A 17710-nucleotide genomic window follows, 5' to 3' on the forward strand; every position below is an offset into this window, starting at 1 on the left:
GTTACAGCATAGAGAATTGAAATAATTTACCCAAGGTGCCTCAGGAAAAGCAGAACTCAAACCCATGTCCTTTGACTTCAGATCCAGTAGTATGTCTGCTATACCATACTGCTTTCTCTATCACTTAATTCATATAATTACTATTGACAAAATTAAATGTTCTTTTCTAAGTGTTCAGTGGAAACCCTTTTCCTATTTTTTTTTGAGCTCTTATAAATAGAGTGACCAAAATAAAGCTGAGATGGTTGACAGAGTTGGATGTAAGGACAGGGGAAGAAAAGTACCTTTGTTACTTCTTCCTTGCCTTGTCTCAGATTTTCTATTCCTCCGGCCTATTTTCTTTGGTTACCCCCAAGATATGTTGGGTCATAACACTATACTTTCTTCATTCCTGTCCCCTTTTCCCTCCCCCCCAATAAATTTACTTGTACTTTAATTCAACCCCTCAGATTCAAATGTACTTTTGTGTTAATGGAATGAGTCTCATGTGCTGAGAAGAGGCAATGGGTCTTTTAAATTAGATTGAATCTACTTTTAAAGAGTGGCACCTTTCTTTCTACTTTCTAGCTCAGTTTTGTTGTTTTATTCTCTAGGACCTCTCTGATAAGAATTTAGGAGGATGGGAAAGCCCTGAAAAACCTTCAAGGTAGATAGCTTGGGAAAAATGAGTCTTTCTTTAATCTCTAACTCATTCTAGGAGAAATGAAGGTTTAGACAGGTTCCTACGAAGTCCTTCAACATATAGGGTCAGCATTGATTGAAAAATTGCCTGACTTGGAAACATGTCAGACTCTTATCAATTTGATCTCTGTGGGATGGCTTATGAACAAGAAAAGGATATTAACTTTAGAGTTAAGAGGACCTTGGAGAGAAGCCTGTTCATCTCCTTCCTAGATATATAAAGAAACTGAGTTCCAGAGAGGCTCAATAACTTACCCAAGGTCACATAAATGGTGACATGGATGAAACAAAAATTAGGCTTCTTCAATATCACCAATTTACCTTGAATCTTCATGGAAAATAAAATCCTTAAAAACAATTCTTCATTTTTTACTTTCTGTCCCCAGCATCTGATATAGTTTTTTTGTATATGTTGTTTTTGTTCAGTCAAGTCCAACTCTTGGTGATCCTATTTGGTGTTCTCTTGTCAAGGATATTGGTGTGATTTGCCATTTCCTTCTCCAGTTCATTTTATAAATGAGGAAACTGAAGCAAATAAGGTGGTGACTTGCCCAGGATCATAGAGCTTATAAGTGTCTGAGGCCAGATTTGAACTTAATAAGTTGAGTCTTCTGATTGCAAGTCTAGTCCTCTATGCATTGTGCCATCTAAGGGCTCATAGAGCTTTCTACATAGGAAGAATTTACTAAATCCCTAATAATAGCTATCTATATAGTGATTTACAGTTCATAAAGAATTTAAATTGTGCATGTGCGTGTGTGTGTGTGTGTGTGTGTGTATGTGAAAATAGCTGCCTTTGATGGTTTGTACCTTGTGATTCCAACTAGGTTGTTTTACTTCAGTTTTCTTATTTGTAAAATGAGTGAGTTGATTGAGATGACCTCTGAAGTTCCTTATCTATGAGTGTCTGGGATCTCTGGGGTGTGGAAGCTTGGGGATGTGGGTCAAGCTTAAGAAACCACTAATAGGTTTCCTTGGCTTGGTTAAGCAGACCTAGCCACTCTCCATGGAACAGTGTTTCTATTTGTTGTATTTTTTAAATGCATAAGGTCTTGAATGGATTCTTGACTTCATCCATTAATAATAATAATAATAATAACAAGAATAATAATAGAATTCCTTAATATTTCAGATCATTTTTGCTAATTATCTCATTTTGACTTCCTAACAACCTTTGTTTTATTGCAAGGTACTGTAGTTAAGTGACTTGCCCAGGGTCACAGAGCTAGGTAATTATGAAGTGTCTGAGGCAGAATTTGAACTCAAGTCCTCCTGACTCCAGGGCCAGTACTCTCTCCACTGCCTCCAGTAATGCCCTTCTGGGAAGGTAAACATGTGCTTTCTTCTGCATGCTGAGTCCTCACATTTGGGGTGTAATGCTGAAGAAAAATGAGGGTAGAAGTTTAATTCAATAAAAACTTTAAAAAAGTTCTATGGTATTATTTCAGATTTGTCCATTACCTACCTGTAATACAGGAAGGAGGAAAATTGGGTATAAGGTTTTTAAAGGTATAAGGACCTCAAAATTAGAATTTCCTTGGTGTAGAGTACTTCCAAAACAGAACTCACCCCTGTTAGTGCTGCTTGATAGCTTTGCTGTACTATATGGTCTTCAAAAGTTTACTTAGGCTCTTTGAGGTTGTGACTTACCTAGGATGACACTGCTTGTATGTGTCAGAGACAAAATTTGAACTTTGCTAAATGGTATACTTATGAATATTTTTATTTGATATTTAACATTTGGAATGAAAAACAAAACTCAAAAAATAGTTTGCCAAAGTTTAGATCTAAGAAAGGCTGTTACAACTTTCAAATTTTGAGGTTTAGCTCATTAGATGGGTGACAGGCATGTGTAATGGAAAGAAGACCCACTACTTATGGTCTGTGACAAGAGCCATACTTGTAGCCTCTCTTGCTTGACTGACACTGTTGGGCTAGTGTTCCACTGAGCACTCAGGATCACCTCTGTCTTCATTATAAGACATCAGGGGAAGGCTTGGAAATTCTAGGCTCCCCAGGAATCAGATGAAGGAAGGTTGCAGCTAAGATTAAGACTCTTTGACCTGGCCAGACAATGTCTAGATTGATACGTTCACACTTGGCTGCCATGATTTGTGAGACCATTGACAAACTGGAGTGTTTCTAAGGAGATTCTTAAGAGATATTGAGAGTATTTGAAACTAGGCCATTTGCAGAACAGTTAAAGGAATTGAACATGTTTAACTTGGAGATGTAGTAGGGATGCCAGAGCTGCTTTTATGGATGCCACATGGAAAAGGTTCTGACTTTAAATTGCTCCAGAAGATGGAATTTGCAGAGAGGTAAATTATAAATTGATATAAAGGAAAACGGTATTAACATTCTAAAAGCAGAATGAATTGTGTGTTCCCCTTCCCTAGGGATGGGGTGAGGGTGTCTTCCAGTTGAGGTTGCATTTATTATACACAATACTACTACTAATAATAACCAAGATTCATATAGTATTTTTAAGGTTTTCAAAAATACACACACACACACACACACACACACACACACACACACACACACATATATATGTTTCAAACCACTATATATATTATCTCATTTGGTCCTCACAATGACCCTTGAAAGTGGGTTCTAGTCTTATTTTCTCATTTTACAAATGATGAAGCTGAGACTGAGAGAGGTTAAGTCACTTGCTTAGAGTGACACAGCTAATTAAATGTTTGAAATTGGAATTTCTGACTCCAAGTTCAGTATTTGAACCATTGTACCACCTCCATGGTATAAAGAGTCTTGCTCAGTTGAGATTGACTGGATGATCTCTAAGATCTCTTTGAAATTTGAGTTCCTATGATTCTGTTATCCTATTTTATCAACTGAAGTTAATAAAAGTCCTTTAAGAAATCCTATTCAGTGTCTACAAACATAGAGCAGGTCTCAAAATCAGCTAATGATGACCATACTCATCTCAGTGCACAATTTCATTTGTATTTGTGTTTTATTTGCCTTGTTTTCCATATGGAATAGTTTGCATTTCTTTACTTCTTTGTACAGTCCTTCTTTGTGTAGGATTAGAGATCTAGAACTAGTTCTAGAAGGGAACTGAAAGGCCCTAGAATCCCATCTTCCCCTTATTTGAAAGATAAAGGAACCAAGGCCCAAGAAGGTTACTTGATGCCAAAGGTCACCTGTCTAGGGGACAGCTGAAATGGAATTAGAACCTTGTTCCTCTGATGCCATACCTGATGTTCTTTCCACTCTGTTCTTTCCATGCTATAGGGCATTAATAAGTCACATAGTGATCTGCTGATCTCTCTGCTACTCTGACTTCCCATTCTCCCTCACCTTGCTAGTAGATTGACACTCTACTTCCTCTCTCTTCTTACTTTAATTATTCAGTCGGAAATCTAGAGCAGAAACAGGCCTCAGAGATCAATTAGATTAACTCCCTCCCCTTTACATTGGAGGCAACTGAACTGCAGAGAGGTTGAGACTTGTTTAGCGTCACACAGGTAGAAGTCATCAGACATAGCATTTAAAGTTAGACTTTCTTCACATCTGGGTGTTTCCTCCCTCCCCCTATTCTTCTCTATTCCATATCATTTCACTACTTTTTATATAACTATGTGTAACTCTTGGAACTTGCTATTATTCATATAATATGAACCCAAGTCATGAACATTAAATTTCTGGATAATTGCCTTGAAGAGTTTCAACCATATTGAGATAACAGAATTCCCACAGGAAGCTTAATCAATATGGCACATGACCTCAAATTTCCAAATATATGCAGAAAAGAAATTTCTTGCCTTTTATCTTAGGTTCCATTTTTTCTTGGATGTTTCTTTATGAATTCCACCTTCCTCACTGAGAGTTGTATAAGTAATGAGTGTTAGAAGGGCAGCTCATAGTTGTAGAATGGTGCCTAATGTTACTAGATTTGGACTTGGGAACATCTGAATTTGAATCTGCTTCCAACAATTGATAGCTCTGTAACTGTGAACAAGTTGCAGCCTCTCTGGAACCTTGCTTTCTTAATCCTTAAAATCAGAGGATGTGATGACCTAAGATCTCTTTCATCTTTAAAATCCATGCTTCTATAATCTTTAATTTTCATATTTGATAAAATCAATAAGAAAACACATACCCTTGCACTTTATCACCCTCCCTCATCTTTCATAAGAACTGCCATGTCTTCTATAATACTCAATAAAGTTCCAAGTTTTCATCTCACCTCAGATAATTTCACCAAAGAAAGAGCAAAACCAGGTGGATTTGTAGGATAAAACATATATGACTATTGACTTCATGAGAGAAACAAATTAGTAAAAGAGAGAAAAAATTATGTACAGAGGGAGAATAGGTTAATAGACATTCCACTTACCTCTCACTCTTGTAAATAATCAAAGACCGAACCCTGGGTGGGGGAAGTGTTGAAGTTTTGTATTGTTGACTCAATATTTCCGTAGGCTGAAATGTCAAAATTTGATATTTCAAGGAAGTCTTATTACTGCAGAGCCTTGATAAATTTCCTTGTCTTAAAGTCCTAATAAACTTGCAATCTTTTAATAGTTTATGCTCCCCATGCTACATTTTCATTTTCCTTGCTCTATTTCTTCAGATTTTTTTCTTGTCTTTAAATAATAGGTTTTGCTGAAACTCCTGTTGGTTACTCAGTGTTTTGGACATAAGAATTTGGGAACTAATTATAACATTAAAAACATTTTTAACTGACTTCATTATTCATTAAATGTGTGTGATTAAATGGCTCCAGGGGATTCTACAAAGTAAAATGAAGGAAGTTAGTGGTTTCAAAGATCTCTGTAGAGTTTTCCAGGGAGGTTTCTAAAACAAAATTTGGATGAGGAAGAAAGAAACGAGTCCATATTTATGGGGACATGCTCTTTTGTATTTCCCAATGAGGAAAGAAGTCCCTCTTCTGAGTTACTCTTCATAAACGACTTAGGAGGTTTCACTGTATCCCATGGGCCTCGACATAATACAAAATAAATTACCAGTATGTGCAGCAAGTGGAATTTTCTGGTATTTACATGAATTAAATTTATATTGTTTCTATAAAAAATCATTAAAGATTGGCTTGTGTTATATCCTAGACATCTGCTTTCCTTCTCTACAATTCGGACTAAAGGCTAAAAATGAAGAGGTATTTGAGCTCAGTGCCCAGGAATGATAGTTGTTAAATTCATCGGGTTATCGAGTTTGAACAAGGACAGATCTTAATCGATCCTCTAGTCCTATCATCTAATTTCACAAATGAGGGCATTAAGAGCTAAAGAATGAATTGAAATGTTCAAGATTACACAGATAGAATTCAAACTCCGATTCATTCTTTTCAAATTTAGGAAGCATGTCATTATGCCCTGATAGCTTCTTAGAACTCGTCCTTCTTTTAAAAAATGAAATGGGTTGCTTTGTAGTCAGCTCTCTGTTACTAGAATTGCCCAAAGCAGAGGCAAAAGAAATGCTAAGATCAGGTTGATGTACAAAGCAAATGTGATACTGTGGTCTGAAAAAGTGAGGCAAATTATTTGGAAAAAATTTAGATGAAAATTGATCCAATTGAGCATTGATTAATTCACTAATTAACTCAATGGGAAACAATTTTGTTAAAAAAAAACATCAATGGACAGAAGAATTTAATGGGTATTTCAATTGTGTCTCACTCTGGTGAAGAACCAAAGACCAAACAGCATCTGTTATGGATGAAGAGTCTTAGGGAAGAGATTCATGAATTATCATCTGTTTATCCTTGACCACAGGACAACTCATTGCTTGTTTCTGACTAATTTCAGATATTTTGAGGAAATGCATATTTGTTTGCTGTGTCTTCTTTGGTTTCAGTTATTTAAAAAAATGTTCATAAAGTGGTTTCTCCTGTTTAAAATTTCTTCATTTCAAAAGAAACCAGAGTAGATATAAGTAAATTGGTCAGTTAAAAGCATTTATTATATGCTTTATGTCTACCATATGTCAGTAGAGTCTCCCAGATGAGGAAATCAACCAATCTACAGTGGACATTGTTCTAGTTGCTGAAAATGTAAATAAAAAACAAAAAAGGACAATTCCTGACCTCATAGTGTTTCTATTTTTAAAGAACATTGAATCATTGAAGTAGTGATTACCTATGATCATGACCTACAAATATGTATTGAGTGCTTTCTCTATTTCATCCTATATTATATACTATAATTCTATATAATAAATGTGTATATGATACTATATTCATGTGTGAGCTTATACACTACTACATGAAGTTTTGAGTTCACTTGTATAATTAACATTATTAATAATTAATATATTAATAATAAGCAGCCTATAGAGTAAGAGTTATTAGTATCCTTATTTCATAAAGGAGAAAACTGAGGCAAACAAAAATGTAGTAATTTACTCATTTGAAATGTACTCTAAGGAAAATTATTTCATTTGCTAATTGTCCTTTACTGTTATAGACATTTATTATAACTGATTTTGAACAGTACCTTATTTAAGTAAATTATTCGTATGTATATTTATGTAGATAAATATATAGAATTTGACCTTTATGTATATGCGTGATGGCAACTCTGGGAAAGCTAAGTGGTAGAATGGATAGAGTGTTGAATTTAGAATGTTCATCTTCAGGTGTTTAAACCTGGCCTCAGACATTTATTAGTTGTGGGACCCTGACAAGTCATTTAATCCTGTTTGACTCAGTTTCCTAATCTGTAAAATGAGTTGGAGAAAGAAATGGCAAACCACATCAGTAGCTTTGCCAAGGATACCCCAAATGAATCATAAAGTCAGACATGGATGAAAATGACTGAACAGAAATAACAATTGTGGAACAGAAGATGGAGAGTGAGCCCCAGAGTTAGAAGGAATTAGGTTCTTTCTACTCTAAGGCATGTTTTTATGTTAACTTGGACAAGTCATTTCATCTATTAGGATCCTGGACAACTGTCCAAGTGTATATAAACTATGAATTATGCATCAGTGTGCATTGTTAGAATAGTGACGTTCATAGTACGAATTCCCTGCACCAACAAAACCACAAATTCAGTGGGGAAAAAATGTGGACATACATAAAGAAAGTAGTTTGTTTTCTAAAAAGAGCTCTTGGAGATTTGGGAATTTGGTGAGCAATAAATAGAGTTCTATGGTCGTAGATTGGAAAACATTAAAACGAAGTCCCCTCATTAAAAAAAGTCAAGGAAGTAAATAGTCATTTAGAATAACAGAATCATAGGATATAGACATAGGTCTGGAGGGGACTATGGAGGTCATTGTTCCTATCTTTTCATTTTACAGATTAGAAAACTGAGTAATTTAGCATTGATTTATAAATACTGAAGAATAGAAATTCCAACATCTTTCAATGATAATTGAAAGTGAGAGGTTGAACTGAAATAAATTTCCTTCTGTAATTGAAGACTGTCCTATGTATAGTCTGGTCATAAAGAAGATATCCAGACCATTAGAATATTAATGTCTTTCTGTTTAGGTTGCAACTCTCAATCACCCTTATTCACTTTGACAACATTCATTTGAATTAAATAATGAATGATAGACTAGAATTTATAGGCACCTTCAAACACAAATCTGGTGTGATCATAAATTTGTCATCTTATAGACTTAGGTTCAAAAAATGACAAAGGGGCGTATGAAAAGAGCTAGTGGAATAGTTTGGTTCAAAGTATGAAACTAATTATTAAAGTGAAGATTTGTGGCAGGCGCATGGATAGGTTTCCACCATGAACAACAATGGCTTTGTCTGGGTATATATTGTATTACATTGGAGCTTACCTACGCAGAGTAAAATGCTTTGTCAGGATGTATATCTTTGTGCCACACAGCCACCAAGTTTTCTAACCAATGCAGGATTATGACTTGTTTGAATAAATAGACCTTCTGGGCAAAGTCTCTGCCCAAGGATCTATAAATTTTGGCTTTATATTTTTTTATTTTATCACTTCATACAGTGAAGAATTAAATTTCATTAATCATCATCTTTTTGTTTTGTTTTTTGCAAGGCAATGGGGTTAAGTGACTTGCTTAAGGTCATGCAGTAAGTATTAAATGTCTGAATTCAAACTTGAACTAAGATCCTCCTGGCACCAGGGGTGGTGCTCTATCCACTGCACCACCTAGCTGCCCCTTCATTAGCCACTCTGACATGAAATGCTTAGGTCATTGAAGGATCTAGTGGATTGAGTGGTGCCTAAAGATCGCAAGATCTGAGTTCAAATTTTGCCCAGGCATTGATAAAGTATATGACTGGGGAACTTGCCACACCTCTATCTGTCTCAGTTTTCTCAGCAGTATATGTATCTAATAATAACACTTTCTTTTCTAGTTGATGAGAGGATAAAATGAGAAGATGTTTATAAACTATCTTGCAAGTCTCAAATGCTATAGAAAAGGTATTATTTTTGTAGTTGTTATACACATCAATATGAAAATAAAATCTTCATATTGTGATTTATTATAGAATTATATCTACCCAGTAGACTGTGGGATTTGTCAACTGATCAATCCATTCTTTTTTTTCAGTAAGGAAACCTATTTGGGAAATCAAATTAAGATCAAAAAGTTGCTTTGTGAATATAATACCAAAACAAAAAGTTATTCGCTTATAAGTTTTATTTCCATCAAATTACAATAGTCTGGGACATTACTTGTCTACATCAAAGAGCTTCCTTGACAAGATTGTTTGGTTAAGCCACACAGGCTACATTTTTTTCATAAAGGGTTCCTATTTTTCTGGCAGCAGGAATTTTCAAGGTTTTTCCCATTAGGGAAAACTATCAAATAGACTGGCTCTAAATATAGACCTCCTTGAAAGTATTTATGATTTCAACTTATTTTTCCTTCTCTCTTTCTAATTTTCACCTTGCTCATTTCCCCACTATTGACTCTGCGTATTTCAGCATCTCTTTACTTCTTTTATAAATATTTTCACCACCCATTACAGTTTCTTAGCTGATGTCCTAAGTTGATTGTGGATAATAAATGAAACTACCGACAACAATAATTATTACCAATTATTGACATTTTAAAAATAATATCTAACATTTCTATCACTTTTTAAAGTATATAAAGCACTTTCCTTGCAAGAATCCTGTGATATAAGCAGGCATTTTTCTCTGAATTTACAGATGAGGAAATTGAAGCAAAGAGAGGTACAGTGATTTGCCTACAGTCATGAAGTTAGTAAGATAGGACTCTCTGGTTTTTGTCTAGCTTCTCTCTCCTTTACATCATGATATGTCTGAATAATATAGGAGGGTTGATTGTGTTCTGACCTGTGTGGTTCTTGTTCCTTCCATTTAATAATTTACTCCTCATTTTGTGATCAGTGATCCTTGTTGGTTTCCATCACTTAGCCAACTAATTGTACAAGAAGCTTTAATACTACTGAGGATTGGGGTGGGAAATGAGTGGGGAATGGAATACAGCCTGTAAATTCTTAAAATGTACATGCTAATTTGAGAAGGGAGAGATTACTGGTAGCTATCTAGGTCTCTTTATGAAATAAAATTAAAAATGGCTAGTGGTAAGTTGATACATACATATATATATATATATATATATATATATATATATATATATATACACACATACACTGTACTCCAAAAGTTTTAGCACAATGGCATTAAGCTTTAAGATTTTAAGACTAGACTAATAATTTAAGGATACCCTAATAAGATTAATAGGAAACTCATAGCAGGACATCTGGTTGCCATTAGGATTTCAGGTTACTGAGTCCAGATGAAGTGTATTCTTGACTAATGAAAGAATTGGGAGATGAGACAGTTGAACTATTTTCAGTGGACTTTAAGATGGTTGAGAATGGGAGAAATGCCTTTGGAGTGGAGAAATACAAGCAATGTATTGAATTTTTGGAGAAATCAATTGAATCTACGATGTTTGAAATAATTAAAAAGCCAAGGATCTAATATGTTGAATCAGTCAATTAATGTATTGAGCATTTAAAAACAATGATTTAGGAAACTAATATATTTGTCCACAAGAAATTTGAGGTCTAGGAGGGAGATTAGACATGACTATATGTAAATTTAAAAATGGTTAAGTACATGGTAGATGTCAAACTCATTTTCCTTTCAAGGATGATGGGATCACTTTTTTTGGTGTTTTTTTAAAACTTTATTTATTTTGAATTTTACAATGTTTCCCCTAATCTTGCTTCCCTCCCCCCACCCCCCACAGAAGGCAGTCTGTTAGTCTTCACATTGCTTTCATGGTATACATTGATCTAAGTTGAATGTGATGAGAGAGAAATCACATCCTTAAGAAAAAAAAATAATGTATAAGAGCTAGCAAAATTACATAACAAGATAACAATTTTTGAAAAAATTAAAGGTAATAATCTCTTGTCTCTGTTCAAACTCCACAATTCTTTCTCTGGATGGAGATGGTATTCTCCATCGCATATAAGTAGGATCACTTTTTAAAAAAAAATACGAAATGCTTCATCACTTTCCTACAAAATACATACACATAAATACAGACCAAGACACATAGTCTCACACATACACACACACACACACAGACACACACAGACACAATGATGTTCTCTTTTTCCTGTGGTTTCCTATTCTTTCCTTTTGCCTCATAGAACCATCACTTATTTTAAAAAGTACAGTTAAGCAAAATAAGTCATCATAATGACCATCCATTTCAGTATGTCTTTTCTCACACTTCTAGTTCACCATTTCTCTGCTAAGAGGAAGGGAGCATATTTCATTGGAAGTCCTCTCTAATAATAAGTAATTACTGAATGGAATAGAACTGATGGTTTATTAGGTAGACAAACACAAATAGATAGATAGACAGCTCATTATTAAGGGTCTATTATGTGCTTGGGACTGTGCTAATCACTGGGCATACCAATCCAAGGAAAAAAAGAAATAGGGAAAGGTGAAAAAGTGTTAGAACTAAGAAGTGGAGTCAGGAGAAAGGTGAACATAGCAGGTCTGGGTCAACTTCTCAAAAATAGGAAGGAAAGAGGGTGGAGACAGAAAGATCAGAGGAGGGGTCCAGGGGGATACAAACATCCGTCTGGTAAAAAGGCAGCTGCAGAAGACAGAAAATTCAGTAACATCATTTATATTATTGGGTTCATTGTCTACATCATTGGTATCTAACTCAAACCCTGCATATTGACTTAGAATATTACAAATTAATGCCATCTATTTTGTCTTACATTTTAAATTATTTTAGTTAAACATTTCTCAGTTAAATTTTAATCCAGTTCAGGCAACACTTAAATTTTTCGTGGTTTAGCCTGCAAGCTGGGAGGTTGGCCCCTTTAATCTAAATAGTGTTTCCTATTTCACTTGACATTAGTTCATAGAAGTCTCATGTTGCTCTGAAATTTTTTTAATTTACCATTTCTTAGGATGAATAATATTAAATTATTGTACCACAGTTTAAGCAATCATTTCTCAATCAATAGAGAGTTACTTTAGTTCTAGTCTTTTGCTAGAAGAATTCTTTCTATCTGGAATTAATTGGAAAGACATCATTCATGAGAGGTTACCTGAGCTGGTTCTTTAAGCCAATGAATATTGTCAAAAGGACGAGGGAATGAGAGGGCAACGTGTAAAAAGACAAAGAGGTCTGCTAAGCTTGGAACAAATAATTTTTTCTTCAATACAATATTTGTAGGGTCACTGACTCAAAGATTTAGTTTCAAGGTAGTATGAATAAGAGTAATAATAGCAATAATAATAATAATAGCTAGCATTGATAAAGCTCTCTGAGGTCTGCAAAATTCTTGACGTGTCACTTGAGATATTTGAATTATACATGGAATAGATGGGCGATAATCCAAACAATTCCAGTAATATCAGAGAGACAAAACTTTGATGATCCTGCATTTCTGATTTTGTAATTTCATAGATTGTTGAGGAGCTAAGAATAAGGGAAACTCATTTCTGAGCTTATGGTCTCATTAGGGAGACAAGACATAAACTTATATAAGAATAGTTAAGACTAGGGGCAGCTGGGTGTCACAGTGGATAGAACACTGGCCAGTGAATAGAACACCGGCCCTGGAGTCAGGGGTACCTGGGTTCAAATCCAGCCTCAGACACTTAATAATTATCTAGCTGTGTGGCCTTGGGTAAGCTACTTAGCCCCATTTGCCTTGCAAAAAACCTAAAAAATAGTTAAGACTGATGAAGATAGTATCACCTAAATTTCTTGAATATATTTAATCTATTTCATTAAATATTATCCAATTCATGCAAATTTAACATTCATTTTTTAAAAAAGTTGAATTTTACATCCTCTCCCTCTCTTTTGCCTACCTTTTCCCTTGAAAAGGAAAGCAGTATGATTTAGATTATACATGTGAAGTCATGCTAAACACATTTTAATGTTCACCATGCTAAAAAAGAAAATATATATGCACAAAATTCAAGAAAAATAAATTTTAAAAACAGTATAATTATATATGTACTCAGAGTTCATCATTTCTTTTTCTGGGGGTAGATAGCATTTATCATCATGGATCCTTTGAAATTATCTATGATCATTATCTTGTTCAGTAGCTAAGTTTTTCACAGATGATCACTATTACTATTACTGTTTTCTGCTCATTTCACTTTGCATCAGTTCAAATCTTCCCAAGTTTTCTGAAACTATTTTGTTCATTTCCTTAGCATAATAGAACTCCATCACAATAATATTCCACAATTTGTCTGACCATTCCCCAATCGATGGGCATCCCTTCAGCTTCTAATTCTTTCCCAGTCTTCACCTAAGTTTCAGATTCACAATCTAGGTAATAAGTGTTTTCAGCATAATTGAGACAGCTAGGTAATGCAATGGCAATAATGCATGGAGTTAGGAAGACTTTAGTTCAAATCCAGTCTCAGACACTTACTATCTGGGCAAGTCACATAATCCCTTTTCTCCTTGGTTTTTTCATCTATAAAATGGGCATAAATAAAATGTTTTGCAAACCATAAAGTGTCATGTAAATGCTAGCAATTATACTAAATATGGTAAGTTAAATCCAACTAGCACATAGAGTGAATACCAGGGAAGTATGGCAAATATACCCATAATCCACCAAATCATACTTTTAGAGAGACAAAAAGTAGCAAATTACTTTTTGAAGTTATCTCCTTTCTTGTTAGAATGGAGCAGGATGTTGGCCCCATTCTCTAGGATTGTAAAAGTTTCTAGTTGGGCATGAGTTTTTGTACAGCCAAGTGCTGACTGAGTATTATGGTCAACAGCAGCCCTAAGGGAGCTAAGTGGAACACTGAAGATAAAAGCACAGTTGTTATTAAGGAATACAAAATTCTCTTGGGGAGATGAGGCAAAGGATATCAGATCTGGTGACAAATATGAGCGCTATCAGACAGAAGCATATCATAAGAAAGGACTTCCCTGCCCCATAAATAATTAAAGGAAGGAAGAAAATTGGAAAATTTAATGTGTAGAAGAAATGATCAAGGAGAGCATAGGAATATCTATGATAATAACTTTTAACTCCTAATAAGAGGAAACAGATACCTCTAGGTTTTTATTTTCCACTCTCTTACCTTCCCCGACCTTTTATTTTCATTTTGGGAGAAAGATAACCAGATCTTAAAATCCATAAGCAATTCAGAACATTTTCCCCCCAGGGAAAGAAAACCCTGAAAAATGTTGAGTTGACTGTTTTTTCCCATAATACTAGATTGGTTGCCAGTTAAGAGGAATGACTTTTATAGAATAGCAGAATATTAGAGTCAGAAGGGGGGCCTTGGAGATCATCAAGTTGGACTTTTACTAACTTTAGATCTGTTTTTATTGGGAAGCCTTTAAGAACAGGGATCTCAACTCTTCCTGAAATAACCAATTTTACTTTTTTTTACTTGTTTGCACTCCTTTCCCCACTTTTTTACAAATGAAGATCTTCAGTTTTTGTAGTTTCTACCCATTGTTCCTAGGTCTGTTCTCTGTGGTCAAATTCCCAAATTACAACCCTCCATATACTTGCAAACAGCTATTATGTCATCCTTAATTCTCTCCAGGTTCAATATTCCCATTTCTATCAAATCATCCTTTTATGGGGTAGCTTCGAAGACCCTCCACCATCCTCAGCACTTTTCTCTGTACTTCCCTCTCTACTTTATCAGTATTCTTTTGAAGAATGTAGTACCTAAGAATGAATACAATATTTCCAGAAAAATCTGACCAGCAGTACCCTGTATTCTAGACATGATGATGCTTGTCATTCATTCTCAAAGAAGACCGTGATATTAGAGAAATGATGCCATGAAGAGCACATGAGTTGGATTTGGATGAGGGTGTGCTGTGCTATGCTCACTTTCTCCTCCAGAGTCATTTGGGTCCAGTGGCCAGATAAGAATCCAGAGATGGCCCTACATGTGTTTTCTTGTCAGTTATAACCCCTGGAAAACTAAAATTATCTTTAAATAAACCTCCTCCTAAAATCATAACACTTCCCTTTCCTGTCTCCCTTTCCCTCTCCCAATACTCTCAATTTTTTAAAAATTCCTGTGGGCTTTCTGAAGACCAGTTGTATTAGCTTGGTATTAAAAAGAGAGTCATTGGCTATACAGGACTTCAATCAGTTTAACCAACAGACGCTGAGTTTGTACCAGGTCAAACCTTGAACTCGATACTGAGGATTCATATAAAAATAGAAAGTAACAGGTTATGTCTACCTTCAATAAGCAATGGTTTGCATTGAGGGCAGGTAGGATCTGTCACTTTCTATCTTTGTATGTATCCTCATCTTGTAAGGAGAAATAACAGTTTTCTGTTTGTGTATGAGTGTGTGTGCATAAATGCATATATAATTATGTAATAAATGATAAAGCAAATACACAACAAATATATTAATAATAAAAATAAAATAAAACATGAATATATAAAATAAATGAATATTGTTTTATTTTATTTTTCTATATCATTTTTGTTGTTCTGGCAGAAGACATGGAAGGTAGTGATGATTACATAAATTAGATGGTTTTTTTGGGGAAAAATTCAAGATGATAACTTGGATATATATATATATATACATATATATATGTATATACCTTTTTGATATCTTACCATCACTAATAAAGACAATGGTGACATCTTCAATTAAAAATGTTTTTTGGGTCATCAGAGGGAGGAGGTCATAAAGAATCATGTAATTCAATTCACTCATTCAGAAGTTGAGGAAACTGAGGCCCAGAAAGGCAGAACAAATTGCTCATCCTCAAGCAGGTGGAAGATAGCAAAGTCAGGATGTGATCTCGGACTCATCTACCTTTTGGGGACTCTGACTTTTGCATTCATTCTCCCTGGTTCTACTTTTTTCTTTGACTTGTGATAGAAACTGAAAGGTAGACTGCTCTGATTTTTGCTTATATGGTTAATCACTGTTTCTCTGTTTGACAATGTATACTCTTAGTTGTGTGCCCCAGACTAGACAAATGGGACTTTTTGAATTCCATTAAAAGGTTTCTTATGAAAGGCATGATTACAAAATTGAATGTGTGTTAAATTCTGTCCTCTCTATCTGGCAATGGAGGTTGGAAAAAGCTTGTCAAAACATAAAGATCAACCTGTTATTTTCAACTCATTATAACCTTTGCAATGTGAAGGGCAGAGAAACCCAAGGTAGGGAAGAAGAGGCCATACTGCTTTACTTTAGAAAAACACTCCTGAATTTGTCTCCTTGGTTCAACTTTTCTCTTTTTAGTCCATTAAGAATTGTAAACTTTCTAGGTGATCCCAACTAAATGTTTGGTAGGAAAAAAAAATTCTGCTTTACATTTTCTGGAAGTAAGATAACTCAGTACTTAAAGGACATCCTAGTGACAGACTCTAAAGGAGAATGAATAATGGTTTGGATGGGCAGGAAGGAAAGAATTCCTATGGCAAAGAGCTAAAATTAATGTGCTCACTTTTTCCTGACCAGCGACGTTAGTCATTGCACGTAGCATTTGTGTTTGTTTTTATGATCCACGTAATATTATTCTCACAAAGGAGAAGGAGCAAAGATGAGAGAACAAAGCAGATTTGTGGGTGTAAGTGATTTCCAAGCTGTCAGAAGTTACAGATCACCTCTCGGCTGGGATACATTAAAGACTTTTTTTTTTTCCATTTCACCCTTTCTGCAAATCCATCAGCACCTGTGTACAATGGAAACTAGCTCATAAAAAAGAAGCTGGAACACAAAGCCCCTTCATTTTTTTTAAGTGTTTTATTGGAAAATGGCAAACCAATGCTTTGTAAGTTAGCAGTTTAACTTTTTTAATGCTGGAATAGTAAAGTAGGTCAACAGATATATTAAAATAGATCTCTGCATGGTGTGCTCTAAATCGGGATTATGGATGAGGCTGCAGCAGGGCCAGAGATATGGGGTTTTTCCTCTCATCAAGTATGGGTTACATTGAGATAGGTTCACAGTGACACTCATTCATAAACCTGTGGGTGGTTACTGAAGTCTTTTAAGTCAGCTTCTCTCTCACTTGGAACTTAAGCTGCCATTCCTTTTATTGCCCATTTTATCTTAATAGGCAGTCATGAAGATGAGGGTGGGGTGGCTGGGCAGCTAAACAGATATAGCCTTGACTTGCATAAAAGTTTGATAACCTCTGCTACTGGAGGGCCACTGGAGAGCCACTGAAGAGTCATGGGTCAAACTATAAACTGGAAATGGAATATGGAATTTTGGAGTTGGAAGGGATGTGAAAGGCTAGTGAGGCCAACCCAGACCTGGAGAAGACAAAAAGAATAAGAAGGATATATTATTTTTGAGGTAAGAGGGTATTTAGAAGGAGGAAATGTTCTGTGGTATCCAAGAAGACTCTTTGCTACCTATCTGAAAAGTGGTCTTTCAGATTTCAGTGGGGCCCTCCAGTAGAAGTCTACTTTCGTTCAGGGCAGATGGGCTCAAATATTTAGGAAAGTTTTCTTTCTTATAGAAAGTTTTAATTTGCCTCCTTTTAACTCATCCATTTCCCCTAGTCCTAATTTCTGGGAATAAAAATTACAAAACTAAAAAATA

This window comes from Macrotis lagotis, chromosome 7, assembly GCF_037893015.1.
Source record: "Macrotis lagotis isolate mMagLag1 chromosome 7, bilby.v1.9.chrom.fasta, whole genome shotgun sequence".
Taxonomy (NCBI): domain Eukaryota; kingdom Metazoa; phylum Chordata; class Mammalia; order Peramelemorphia; family Peramelidae; genus Macrotis; species Macrotis lagotis.